General features: G+C 51.2%; 1 non-coding gene across 1 annotated transcript; it reads left to right on the top strand.

Moving 5' to 3' along the window:
• The first annotated feature begins 256 nt into the window (after nt 1–256).
• Nucleotides 257–361, top strand: LOC144736612 (U6 spliceosomal RNA). Its single transcript, XR_013588784.1, has one exon. It is a non-coding gene; the product is annotated as a U6 spliceosomal RNA (small nuclear RNA).
• Nucleotides 362–12,367: the final 12,006 nt, after the last annotated feature.

A 12,367-nucleotide genomic window follows, 5' to 3' on the forward strand; every position in this document is an offset into this window, starting at 1 on the left:
ACGGCACACGAGGAAGATGCGGCTGTTACCTGCGCCTGGGATACTCTCAGATGGCTGCTAATGGATTGAGGATCAATGGGGAGAGGAGAGGGGAGTGAAAGAGGTTATTGATGTGCGTGCCGGAGAGAGAGAGGAGGGGGAGCTGGTGGGGGAGAGGGGGGTATATCGGAGTGGGGGTCCAAGCAGGGAGGGAGGGGTGGGAGATATTGGGAGGGAAAGAGAGGGAGGGAGGAATGGTGAGAGGGAGTGAGGATGGGAGGGCTCCAGCCGTACAGATACTAAAATTGGAACGATACAGAGAAGATTAGCATGGCTCCTGCGCAAGGATGACACGCAAATTTGTGAAGCTAAAAAAAAAGAGGGAGGGAGGATGGGAGGGAGAGAGAGGGAGGGATGGGAGGGAGGTGGTCGGAGCCAGGGTGTGGGCTGGAGTTCCGCCATGCGCGGCTGACCCACGCCGTGCCAGCCTTCAAGGAGCAGTGGGCGATGGAGGAGACCGTGTGCTCGGTGGCAGATGATGGGGAGCTCTGCATGCAGTTATCAGCTACCCGTTGGAGGCCGGTTGACTGCGAGAAGGGCTGCGTGCAGAACGAGAGAGAGCGAGAGAGTGAGCGAGAGAGGGGGGGTCATAAAACCAAATTTAAAAAAATTACGAAATGATGAACGAAGCAAAGTGCCGACTACACCGAGCATCTTCTTGTTTCTACTGATCGTAACCAAAAAAGAGTGAGCGAGAGAATGAGCGAGTGAGCGATAGCGAGAGGGGGGGTTTACATAAAGCAAAGCACAAAACAACGAAATTATGAACGAAGCAAAGTGCCGACTACACTGAGCATCTTCTTGTTTCCACTGTAAAAAAAATAGAGAGGGAGGATAGGAGAGAGAAAGGGAGGGAGGATGGGAGGGAGGTGCCCTTCAACATCAACCCACACTACCTGGACACTGACCTCAACAGCAAGCGCATGGGGGAAAATCATGAGGAGCCTGACACCCCACCTGTACTGGCTTTGCGTGAAGGTTGCATGTTGCTTGTGGAGGGTGACAAAGCCACACTGCTCGGCTGTACTAAAGCACGACTCTTTTTAAATCCTTTATATTAAGTTCGCTTGCTTGCTTGCGCGCTTACGACCGTGCAAATCTTTCGGTCGTTTTTTAACCCACTTCCCGTGATCCAATCGAGCTGACATTTTGAACACAGACTCGTTGTGCGTGACAATGTATTTTCGTGAACATTTTTTTTCCAAAATTTTACACTTTTAGGAAAAAATAAATTATATTTAATTACCAATGGCTTAATGGTGGCAGGCATTCATCTGACCCATAGGTGGCAGCCATTTCAAGCCAGAGGACGAGAGGACTCTAGCCGCCACGCATATAAAGGGTTTATAGTGAAAAACTTTGTTTTTACGGGTTAATTTTTTCAGATCGAAGGAACCCACAGAGCGCGATGTTGGCACAGACTTCAGCTTCCTGCTGGCCCATAAATGAGCATTGCATCGCTTCTCTAAAAACATCACTGCTTTCATAACTCTACATCAATTGTCCGACAGGAACAATCCAACCAGTGTCACACTATGCATAGTCAGTATCACATCATCGATGCCGTAAGATACAATTAAAGTAGGCTGCAGTTGCCACTTGTGTAGTTTATTGGATGTTTATGCTAATGGTGTTAACATTTATTTTGAAATGAAATTCATCTACAAATCTTGAATTGCTATATTTTTTTAGTTTAAGGAATGTTCATTGCTAAACACTAATTACCATTTTTTCAATACGTTATTTTAAAACGAATACTTTTATTGCTGTACAGCAGTTTGCACCAAAATGAGATAGTTGTATTCAAAGGCTGTATAAGGACGTGGTTTAATACTTAAAACATACATTGAAAGAAACAACGTACAATTATAGTTTTTACATCCTTGACAATATTTACATATGACATACACCTTTTAGACTTAAATTCATGTTTAATAACTCGCAAATCAATGTTTATTAATCAATGTTAATACTGATTTTGGACACAAGCACAATAAAATGTTCATATAGGGAGGGAAGATGGGAGGGAGAGAGAGTGAGGTTGGGAGGGAGACAGGGAGGGAGGATGGGAGGAGTAGTGAGGATGGGAGGGAGAGAGAGGGGAATGAGAATGGGAGGGAGAGAGGGAGGGGGAGAGGGAGGGAGAGAGGAGGCGAGGATGGGAGGGAGGGTGGGAGTTATTGGGGAGGGGGGGGGAAATGAGGATGGGAGAGAGAAAGGGAGGGAGGATGGGAGGGAGGAAGTGAGGATAGGAGGGAGAGAGGGGAGTGAGGATGGGAGGGAGAGAGGAGAGTGAGGATGGGAGGGAGAGAGGAGAGTGAGGATGGGAGGATGGGGGAGACGAGGGAGGGAGGGAGAGAGACGCAAAGGGAGAGGGGGGGCGTGGAAGAGAGGGAGGGGGAGACGTGGAGGGAGAGATTGTGAGAGAGCGGGGGAGAGAGGAAGGGAAGAAATTGGATGGACAATTAAAAGGGGAAGTAGGCAGGGAGGGATGGGGGGGGGCTCCTATAGGAGTGGGGATCAAGATGGGAGGGGCGATTGGCGAGGGGTAGGGTGGGAGGGTTGGATGGAGATGCGGGGGGGGGGGGGTGCCCAGCTCAAGCGATCGATGACGCTGCGAGGAGGAAGAGCGACACGGGGTGGACACGGGGCGTGAAGAGGTCAACATTGGCACGGCCCTCTCCGTGACTCTTTCTGTCATCATCAACCTTGGAGAGTCATCGGTTCACGCGATGTTGTTACTTCACGTGACACGCTCATCGCTGGCGTCGTCATTAGTAATGCGGGGCATTGTTCGCCGAGACCGTCGTCATCACGCCTGTTAATTAGTAATCGTTATTAAGTCCATAGTCATCATCATCATTACACTCGAATAGCTGTCAACCCACGCGGTTTACCCCGCATTCTTGTGCAGGGATATTGAGTTTTCAGGTCCATACGGCGCACAGCCCTTTCAATGCGGGCAACAAAATAAAACAAATTGTGTCTTTGTTTGTGTTTCACTCCTTGTGATGGGACGTTGTTGTATGAACGTTGAGATTTATGACCAATTACTGTCTGAATTGGTCTGTGATAAGCTAGGGCACTGATAAGGGGTTGACAGGGATGCACTCATGATGATCATCAGCATCATGGTGAGTTCTAGCAGATTACGATGGTAGCAGTGGGGCAGTGATGACTTTAGCGCCTCAAAGTAAGAAGGCCTGGGTTCAATTCCCGACTCGGGTGCCCTGTGTGGAGTCTGAATGTCCCCCCTGTTCCACAGAGTGTGAGTGGGTGTGGGGATAGGGCAGTTGTGGAGAGAGTGGAGAGTTTCCCATATCTGGGCAGTGTGCTCATGACCGGCTCCGGTTTGACAGCAGAGGTCTCACTCCGAATAAGTCGAGCGGCATTATCTTTTCATCGGTTGCGTAACGCTGTGTGGAAGCTACCTGGTCTGTCGCGCCGCACGTTAACTACCTCGCCTGGTATGCAGGAGGTCGTGGATTCGATTCCGACCCTGACGCCTGCCTGCTGTATATTTGGAGTTTGCGTGTCTCTCTCTCTCATCATCACGGTGGCTAGGAGATGTTTACTACCTCGCCTGGTATGCAGGAGGTCGTGGTTTCGATCTCGACCCTGACGCCTGCTGTATATTTGGAGTTTGGGTGTCTCTCTCTCTCTGATCATCATCACGGTGGCTAGGAGATGTTAACTACCTCGCCTTGTCTACAGGAGGTCGTGGGTTCGATTCCGACCCTGACGACGCCTGCTGCTGTATATTTGGAGTTTGCGGTGTCTCTCTCTCTTATCATCATCACGGTGGCTATGAGATGTTAACTCCCTCGCCTGGTGTACAAGAGGTCGTGGATTCGATCTCGACCCTGACGCCTGCTGCTGTATATTTGGAGTTTGCGGTGTCTCTCTCTCTCATCATCATCACGGTGGCTAGGAGATGTTGACTACCTCGCCTGGTATGCAGGAGGTCGTCGATTCGATTCCGACCCTGACGACGCCTGCTGTGTATTTGGAGTTTGCGTGTCTCTCTCGCTCATCATCATCACGGTGGCTAGGAGGTGTTAACTACCTCGCCTGGTATGCAGGAGGTCGTGGATTCGATTCCGACCCTGACGCCTGCTGTGTATTTAGAGTTTTCTCTCCCCCTGGACGCGTGGATATGTCTCTGGGTCCTCTAGTTTTATCCCCTGCCCCCTTGCCCAACCACATTTAGAATCAATGTCACTCGCACAAAGCATTTGGCCGCTACTATCAATGCCCACGTGATGATAGTAATAATCATAAGCACACTTTCAGTTGGAGCTGTCATTTGTGGAGGCCAGGTCACTTCTAAAAAAAGTTAAAGAGCCGCTCTCTAGCTCAGTACGTGGCCGGCCTTAGACCTGGCAAAAAAAAATTCAATAAGTAATATTTAAAAACTACTTTTTTTAAAACACGCTTTAATGAAATGTACCGTACTCGTAATGGCAGAACTCCACGACTCGAGGAAGTGGCCCCGAAGCTTGCCGTAACGTAAGGGGCCGTGGTGATTTACAGCCAACGTCAGTTGAGCGTGGACAATTAGACCCAAGCCCAAACATAACATATAAAAAATAATGTTTAAGAATATTTTATATTTTATTTTTAATGATAGAATATGTAAATTTGGGAGCTTTCGTGACTGCAGGAATTATTCTTTGGTTCTTTTCGGTTAAGTCACGTCTAAAAATAAAATAACCGAAAAGAACCAAAGAATAATTTCTGCAGTCACGAAAGCTCCCAAATTAAGATTGAACCACTTCTACGGGGAAGTTTTAAACTTATCCTTTTTTCTTTCTGGCTATTTGTTCTCTCTGCCTGTGTCCTCTCCTTGAAATTTCACACTTAAAATTCTAACTTAGCAAATTTTGAAACACGTAATAAACCAGGCTATGCGTTAATTGTGTGTTAACCGACTTTCTGTGTTGTATTACATCACATTTCGATAATTTACTAGGTTATTTAATTTTCGTGTGCTTGTCTCCTAATTTTCAGGCTTGCCTCCCGTGCCGCGTTTGTCCTAATTTTCAGGTTTGCCTCCCGTGCCGCGTCTATCATCTCACTTACAATAGGAGTACGTTGGCGTGCACCCATTGATCTCCCCGCCCTCTCCCTCCCCCCGTCCCCTCCTTCTCCTCTCTATATTTAAGGGACCGTCACAGAAACGACCATCTCTTTGTGCCGATTTGTGTCCTCTCTCTGTGTGCCGTTGTGATGTCTGTCTGCTTGTATGTCTGTCTATAGTTTTCTAGTTAGATTTGTGTTGCTCACACAGCCGATTTGTGTCCTCTCTCTGTGTACCGTTGTGATGTCTGTCTGCTTGTATGTCTGTCTATAGTTTTCTAGTTAGATATTTGTTGCTCACACTTAAAATTCTAACTTAGCAAATTTTGAAACACGTAGTCAACCAGGCCATGCGTTAATTGTGTGTTAACCGACTCTCTGTGTTGTATAACATCACATTTCAATATTTTACATGGTTATTTAATTTTCGTGTGCCTGTATACTCCTCTCTATGTGTGTCGTTGTGATGTCTGTCTGCTTGTATGTCGGTCTATAGTTTTCTAGTTAGATTTTTGTTGCTCACACAGCCGATTTGTGTCCTCTCTCTGTGTACCGTTGTGATGTCTGTCTGCTTGTATGTCTGTCTATAGTTTTCTAGTTAGATATTTGTTGCTCACACTTAAAATTCTAACTTAGCAAATTTTGAAACACGTAGTCAACCAGGCCATGCGTTAATTGTGTGTTAACCGACTCTCTGTGTTGTATAACATCACATTTCAATATTTTACATGGTTATTTAATTTTCGTGTGCCTGTATACTCCTCTCTATGTGTGTCGTTGTGATGTCTGTCTGCTTGTATGTCGGTCTATAGTTTTCTAGTTAGATTTTTGTTGCTATTTCTTTTATGCCTGATGATGATTGCTTGTGTTGCAATCGAAACGTCGTAATGTGTTGTTTTATTTTGATTTATTATTTTATTTTTAGACGTGACTTAACCGAAAAGAACCAAAGGATAGAATATGTCATTGTCATCAGTATACCAAGTTTGCAGTCGATATCACATTGGGAAGTGAGTAAAAATGTAGTTACAAGATTTGAGGATACGAAAACAACAACAACAACAGAGTGAGTTAATAGAAAGCATGTACAAATAATGGAAAAAAATATTTTTTTCTTTTATGTTTAATGATATAATATAGTATTGCCATCAGTATGACATAAGTATACCAAGTTTGCAGTCGATTCCACATTGGGAAGTGGGTTAAAATTGAGTTACAAGATTTGAGGACACGACAACAACAACAGAGTGAGTTCATAGAAAGCGTGTAATGAAGTAAACTCCGCGCAGCTTAATGGGACGAGCCAATTTCGCCGCTCCACCTCTCCAAGCCGCTCGTTCTTCTCCCTCCGTTGGCCGTGCAAGGCTCAGCGCAGTTCGGATGGAAACAAATGAACAAATCACGGTGACAAACCACAACAGAAGGGGATCCTCTGCACCAATTGGCACGTCAAAGCGCATTAAAGTGTGTGCGGGCTAAACACAGAACACCAATGATTTATTTTTACAATTACTCTTTATAATCTTATTGATTTAAAACTCCATTTAGCACAGCCCACCGAAGAATAGAATAAAATGTACTATGCTAATGCTTGACGGATTGTGAATTTAATTATGTCTGGGGGCGTACGTGTGTGTGTGTGTGTTGGTGTGTGTGTGTCACGGATCGAGTGGGCTGAATGGGCGCGGCACGGGCTAGAAAAGAGATGGAGAGGACGTGGAGCTGAGTGGACTTGCCGATGATTGGTACCAGCGGTGTCAAGATCGGCCTCTGTGGAGGAGGCTCGTTAAGGACGCTACTGGGTAGTTGGAGGCAGTCGCACTCCAACAACAACGGAGGGCGGAGGAGCGACGCTCACAACAACGAGCGGAGCGCCGGGTGGCAAAAGCACAGCAAGTTGGCACAGTAGGGGGCACAGGTGGTGCATCAGCCAGTCATCTCGGTCATCTCGCTCAGTCGACCCGTGGCACCTGGGTCTGCCCCGTGACCTCTTGCCAGTGGGCGTTCGACACGTCACGTGGCCTCAAGGTGCACTTGGCCTGGCACAAGCGTCGTGGTGACGTCACCGCCACTTAGTTGCAAATGGCGGTTGTTGTTGTGTGTCACTGTGTATGTATCACTTATGGGGAGCGGTAGTGTAGTGGTTAGCGCGCTGCGCTACGAACCCGGCGGCCTAAGTTTGATTCCCGCTCGCGGCCAACACCAGTGACGAATATCTGAAACAGTCCTGGGCGTCCCCTAGGTCGACTCAGCCTGAATCGAGTACCTGGTGCGATGTGTAAACATCGCCACTAGGGAGACAAAGGCGGCTGCGCGTGGTGCTGGCCACCCACCCCCTCGTGTGCCGTGCCAGCCTTCATAGGTGCTCGCTAACAGCACTTTACGCAACAGTCTGTTAAAGGCTACACGGGGGACCTTTGTCTTTGATATTCACTTCATCGATGCGTACGGGCGCGTGCGAGCGTCAGCCCCATCCGTACGCTCGAACGTTCCATTCCAATCGGACAGTGAAAACCGGTTCCCCCCTTTAAGCGGCTATCGGTTTTGAACCGGTTTCGCACGATGGGTCAGTGGTCGAGGCAGGGTGGTGTGGACGCGTGCTCGCTGCAACGTGGAACACGGAGCGGGTTCTGCGTTATAACGGAGCGGGTTCCGCGTTAAAACGGAGCGGGTTTCTTTGTTATGAAAGTTTTGTGTGGTAAGAACGACGCTGACGCCAGTCGTGTAGGGGCTGACGACAACTCTTTATTTAAGGGCTCGCGCCTAACTCGGGGGAAGGGATTAACACAGAGTTATTAACTAATCTCCCCAGGGGAAGGGTACTGGGAGTTCCCTACACCCTACCAGGCTATCGGGCTCTTCCCACAGCACTAACCGAGGGTTCAGCCAACTCTGCCAGCCGGGTAAAGCAGCCCCCTTTAGCCTGGCTCTCTACCCTCTATCCCGGAGCCCCCTACTCCCCTAACACTCACTCCTCTGGCTCACGGCGAAGACCCCGTCCACGTCACGGGTCTCCCCTAAAATACCCCGGGGGGGCATGACGTCACTTTTCCTTGACGGCATTCCCCCCGAGGTAGAGGTCGCAAACGGGTTTTGATTCCTTACCCGTACCCGGCCGCACCAGGGTCGCAAACGGGTGCCCGTACCCTACCCGATACCTGGCTACCCGTACCTGGCCGGGTACGGGTATCGGGTACCCGATTGCGACCTCTGGCATGAAGCCATGTTGCAGGCGCGGGTGGGTTGATTCTAGGAACTTGAATTGTGAGAAGAGACAAGACGTTGGGAAATGGGTGACAAACGGTGACTCACCAGTGACTCACGGCCTACCCGTACCCGGCCGCACCAGGGTCGCAAACGGCTACCCGTACCCGGCCGTGTACGGGTAGCCGGGTAGGGTACGGGTATCGGGTACCCGGTTGCGACCTCTGCCCCGAGGCGAGTGTGACCTGACGTCAGCACTCCACTCCTCAACATCAGGAGTGAGCCGGTTTTCGCTGTCCGTTAGCAGCCCCTGCGAGAAAACAGGAAGCGACAACCGATTGGAGTGGAATGTTTGAGCAATGGATGCGTTAAAAACCGCACGGTGTCAGGCCTCTGAGGGTTAACAACAATCATACCGTACGCATCGATGAAGTGAATATCAAAGACAAAGGTCCCCCGTGTAGCCTTTAACATACTGTTGGGGCAAGTGCTGTTAGCGAGTAGCACCTGTGAAGGCCGGCACGGCAAAACGAGGGGGTGGGTGGCCAACACCATGCCGGGCCGCCTTTGTCTCCCCCGCGGCGATGTTTACTACACACCGCACCGGGTGCTCATTTGAGGCGGAGGCGACCTAGGGGAGGCCCCTGGACCCGTTCAAATAATCGTCGCCGGTGTTGGCCGTGAGCGGGAATCGAACACGTGGTCGCCGGGTTCGTAGCGAAGTGCGATAACCACTGCGCCACCGCTCCTTCGCAGCGAATATCACACTCAAACGCACACACACATGCAGACATGTGAAGTATCGGAAATGACGGCAGGAAACTTTTTGACGGGTAACACACTTTTTATTAAATCTTGACTTGTCACAATACAACGTGTGGTCTCTATTCTTCCGACGACCCACTTTACTTAACTCGTGTAGACTCTCTCTCTCTGGCTACACTCTGTACTTAACTCGTGTAGACTCTAGGCCTCTGGCTACACACATCACTCGTCTCGTGTAGACCCTATGCCTCTGGCTACACACTCCACTCGCCTCGTGTAGACTCTAGCTCTCTGGCTACACACGTCACTCGTCTCGTGTAGACTCTAGCTCTCTGGCTACACACATCACTCGTCTCGTGTAGACTCTAGCTCTCTGGCTACACACTCTGCATGCTGACACTGCATGCTCCCCCTACACTCCGCCTCTGGGTTACACCGAGTCCGGGTCCTCACAGGACAGCGGGACTGGGTACCGCAGGGCCCTGTCTCTTCCTCTCCGTCTTCAGTCTTCGCTGGTTACACTCTCCCCGTGCGCCTGTGCGCATCACCTTATATAGTCCCTCCTCCCGGGAGACGGAGCGGATGCGGACCTCGATGCGAGCATCGCTCCTTAGTGAACCAATCACGACGCGCTATCTCTACGATCCGCTTTCCCCCAGCGCGTGTTTCCACTCATCACCCAATCACGCCGCGCTGCCACCCGATCACTCCCACACCAGCGCGTCACCGGCACCCAGCCAATCAGCACCACACAACACACGATCCCGCGCTGACACCTGATCGCTACCCCAGCGCGTATCGCCACTACATCACCCCCCCCCACATAGCACGCAGCCGTCCCGGCTGCTAACCAACAACCTCACACACCGTTAACACAACAAAACCCCCACCCCCCCAGTGTGCCCCGTAACACAACAACAACACAACAGCAACCTATGTACAATTTGACAATTAACACAAGAAAAGTCAACAATAACACACAACACCTTATAAAAAGCTATATACAGCCCGACGAACAACATAATAAAAGTGATTTCCAGAAAATGAACGTGCCCGGCGTCCCCGTGACTACCGCAGCGACGAGGCGCTCCAACTTCCTCGACTCCTCACATGGTAGGTCATGAAAAGTAGCGCGCCTTGGCGCGAGTCCGTCTGGCCGGTCCGTCATATGGGACGGGACGCTGACGACCGTCCGGTGGTTCCGGTTGCTCTAGACGGCGCGGGCCGGGCCTGAAAGGACCGGCCCCGCCGCGAAGATCCGGCCGCCGGTGGTCGGCAGCTGTCAGTTCCGAGAGACCTGGGAGGAGATCAGGCGGAAGCATATGAGGATCAGGCAAGGACATTTTCCCCTTTGGGTCGTCGGTCACGTCACATGCTCGGCCCTCACGACACAAGGGGAGGCCATATGGAGGCGAGAACGGTTTCAGTCGGGAGGGGTGGACGTACCACCGTCGCTTTCCCCATTTTATCTGAACGCACTGGGGGCGTGCAACACGCACGACCTCCACGGGTCCCCGCCATGGCTTCAACAACTTAGGCAACGTAGCCCAAGGCGCCTGAGGGCAATGCAGCCAGGCCCTGTCACCCGGTCTCCAGTCGTGCACGGACACCTTTCGTGCACGCAACCGCTCGTTAGCAATTTGGCGAGCCCGCGAATTAAGCCGTGCGGCTTCCCTTGCCTCTGTCAGCTTATGAATATTAAATTTAATATGTTCTGCCAATTTAGAATTAGGTCGTGGTGCGGACAGGCCAAGCTGCGTTTCCATTGGCGGGTCGGCTTCCCGACCGTACATCAGATAGAATGGGGAAAACCCCGTGGCTGCATGGGGGGCCATTCTATACGCGGCGAGGACCCCCGGGACCTGCAGGTCCCAATCAACATGTGCCTCACACACCCGCTGGCACAGCATAGAAGTCAAGGTCTTGTAGAGTCTCTCCACCATCCCGTCCGTCTGCGGGTGGTACAGGGAAGTACGCACCTTCTTAGTGCCCAACAGATCGCACACCTCTTGCAGCAATTTACTTGAAAATTTTTTCCCTTGGTCGGTCAGCAGGCGTTCGGGAGCCCCCTTGTCCAGGACGTAGCCCTGGACAAAGGCGTCCGTCACAGCCGCCGCCGACTGGTTGGCGAGTGGCCACGCCATAGGCCACCGGGTAAAATATTCGACTCCCACCAACAGGTACTTATTACCCCTAGGCGTGACTGGAAAGGGCCCCAGAATATCGAGCGCAACAAGCTCGTTAGTGCGCGAGACTTGAATGGATTGCAGCGGTGGATTAGCTGCCACGGGCGGTGGTTTCCGCCTGGCGCACTCAACGCATCCCTTCAGAATATTTACCACGTCGCCCCCCATTCCCGGCCAATAATAATCACGCTGAAGCAGGGCAAGCGTTTTGTTTACCCCCAAATGCAAGAGGCGTTCGTGCGCGGCCAAAACCACTTTCCCCCTCACAGCAGAAGGCACCACCAGTGCATGCCGCCGGGACAAACTGTCCCATCTCATCAACATGCCCTGTTTAAGTACATAGGAGCCAGTTCGCTCCTGGTCCTCGTTAGGACCTCCCACCCTGCGGCGCAACGCTAGCAGGGAGCTGTCCGCCATTTGGGGGCGGCCCCACTCACTCAGCGACAGTGAGAGCAGCGAGTCCCGATCCTGAGAGGTAGCGGGAACATCCCCGATTGGTGTGTCCGCGGTCGCAACCAATGCCCCCCTATCTTCCCCAACCGGCGGTTTACAGCGCGCCGATCCCGATAGACACGCACATTTCTGACAAGGCAACAATCGCGACAGGGCATCGGCATTTTTGTGTCGCAACCCCTTACGGTACGTGGTCGTGAACTGATAGTCTTGGAGGACTTCCAACCACCGTGACAATTGGCCCGAGGGTTGGGCGACCCTCAACGAATACTGTAGCGCCGCGTGATCCGTCCGGACCGTAAAGTGACGACCATAGAGATACGGTCTGAACTGTTGTACGAAAAATACAATGGCGAGCAGTTCACGACGGGTGACGCAGTAGCGCTGCTCCGCTGGAGACAACACCCTGCTACCATAAGCGACCACCCTTTCGACTCCCCCAACGACCTGGGACAGTACCCCCCCAATGCCCGTGTTGCTAGCATCCGTATCTAGCAAGAAGGGACTCGCAAAATCCGGATAACGCAAGGGTGGGGCACCCACCAAGGCGTCCCGGAGGGAGCAGAACGCGGCCTCCTCCTCCAGTCCCCATCGGAACTTCACACCTTTCGCCGTTAGAGCGTGCAAGGGTTTTGCAATAG

Source organism: Lampetra planeri, chromosome 61 (assembly GCF_965212315.1).
Source record: "Lampetra planeri chromosome 61, kcLamPlan1.2.h2, whole genome shotgun sequence".
In the NCBI taxonomy this organism is placed as follows: Eukaryota; Metazoa; Chordata; class Hyperoartia; order Petromyzontiformes; family Petromyzontidae; genus Lampetra; species Lampetra planeri.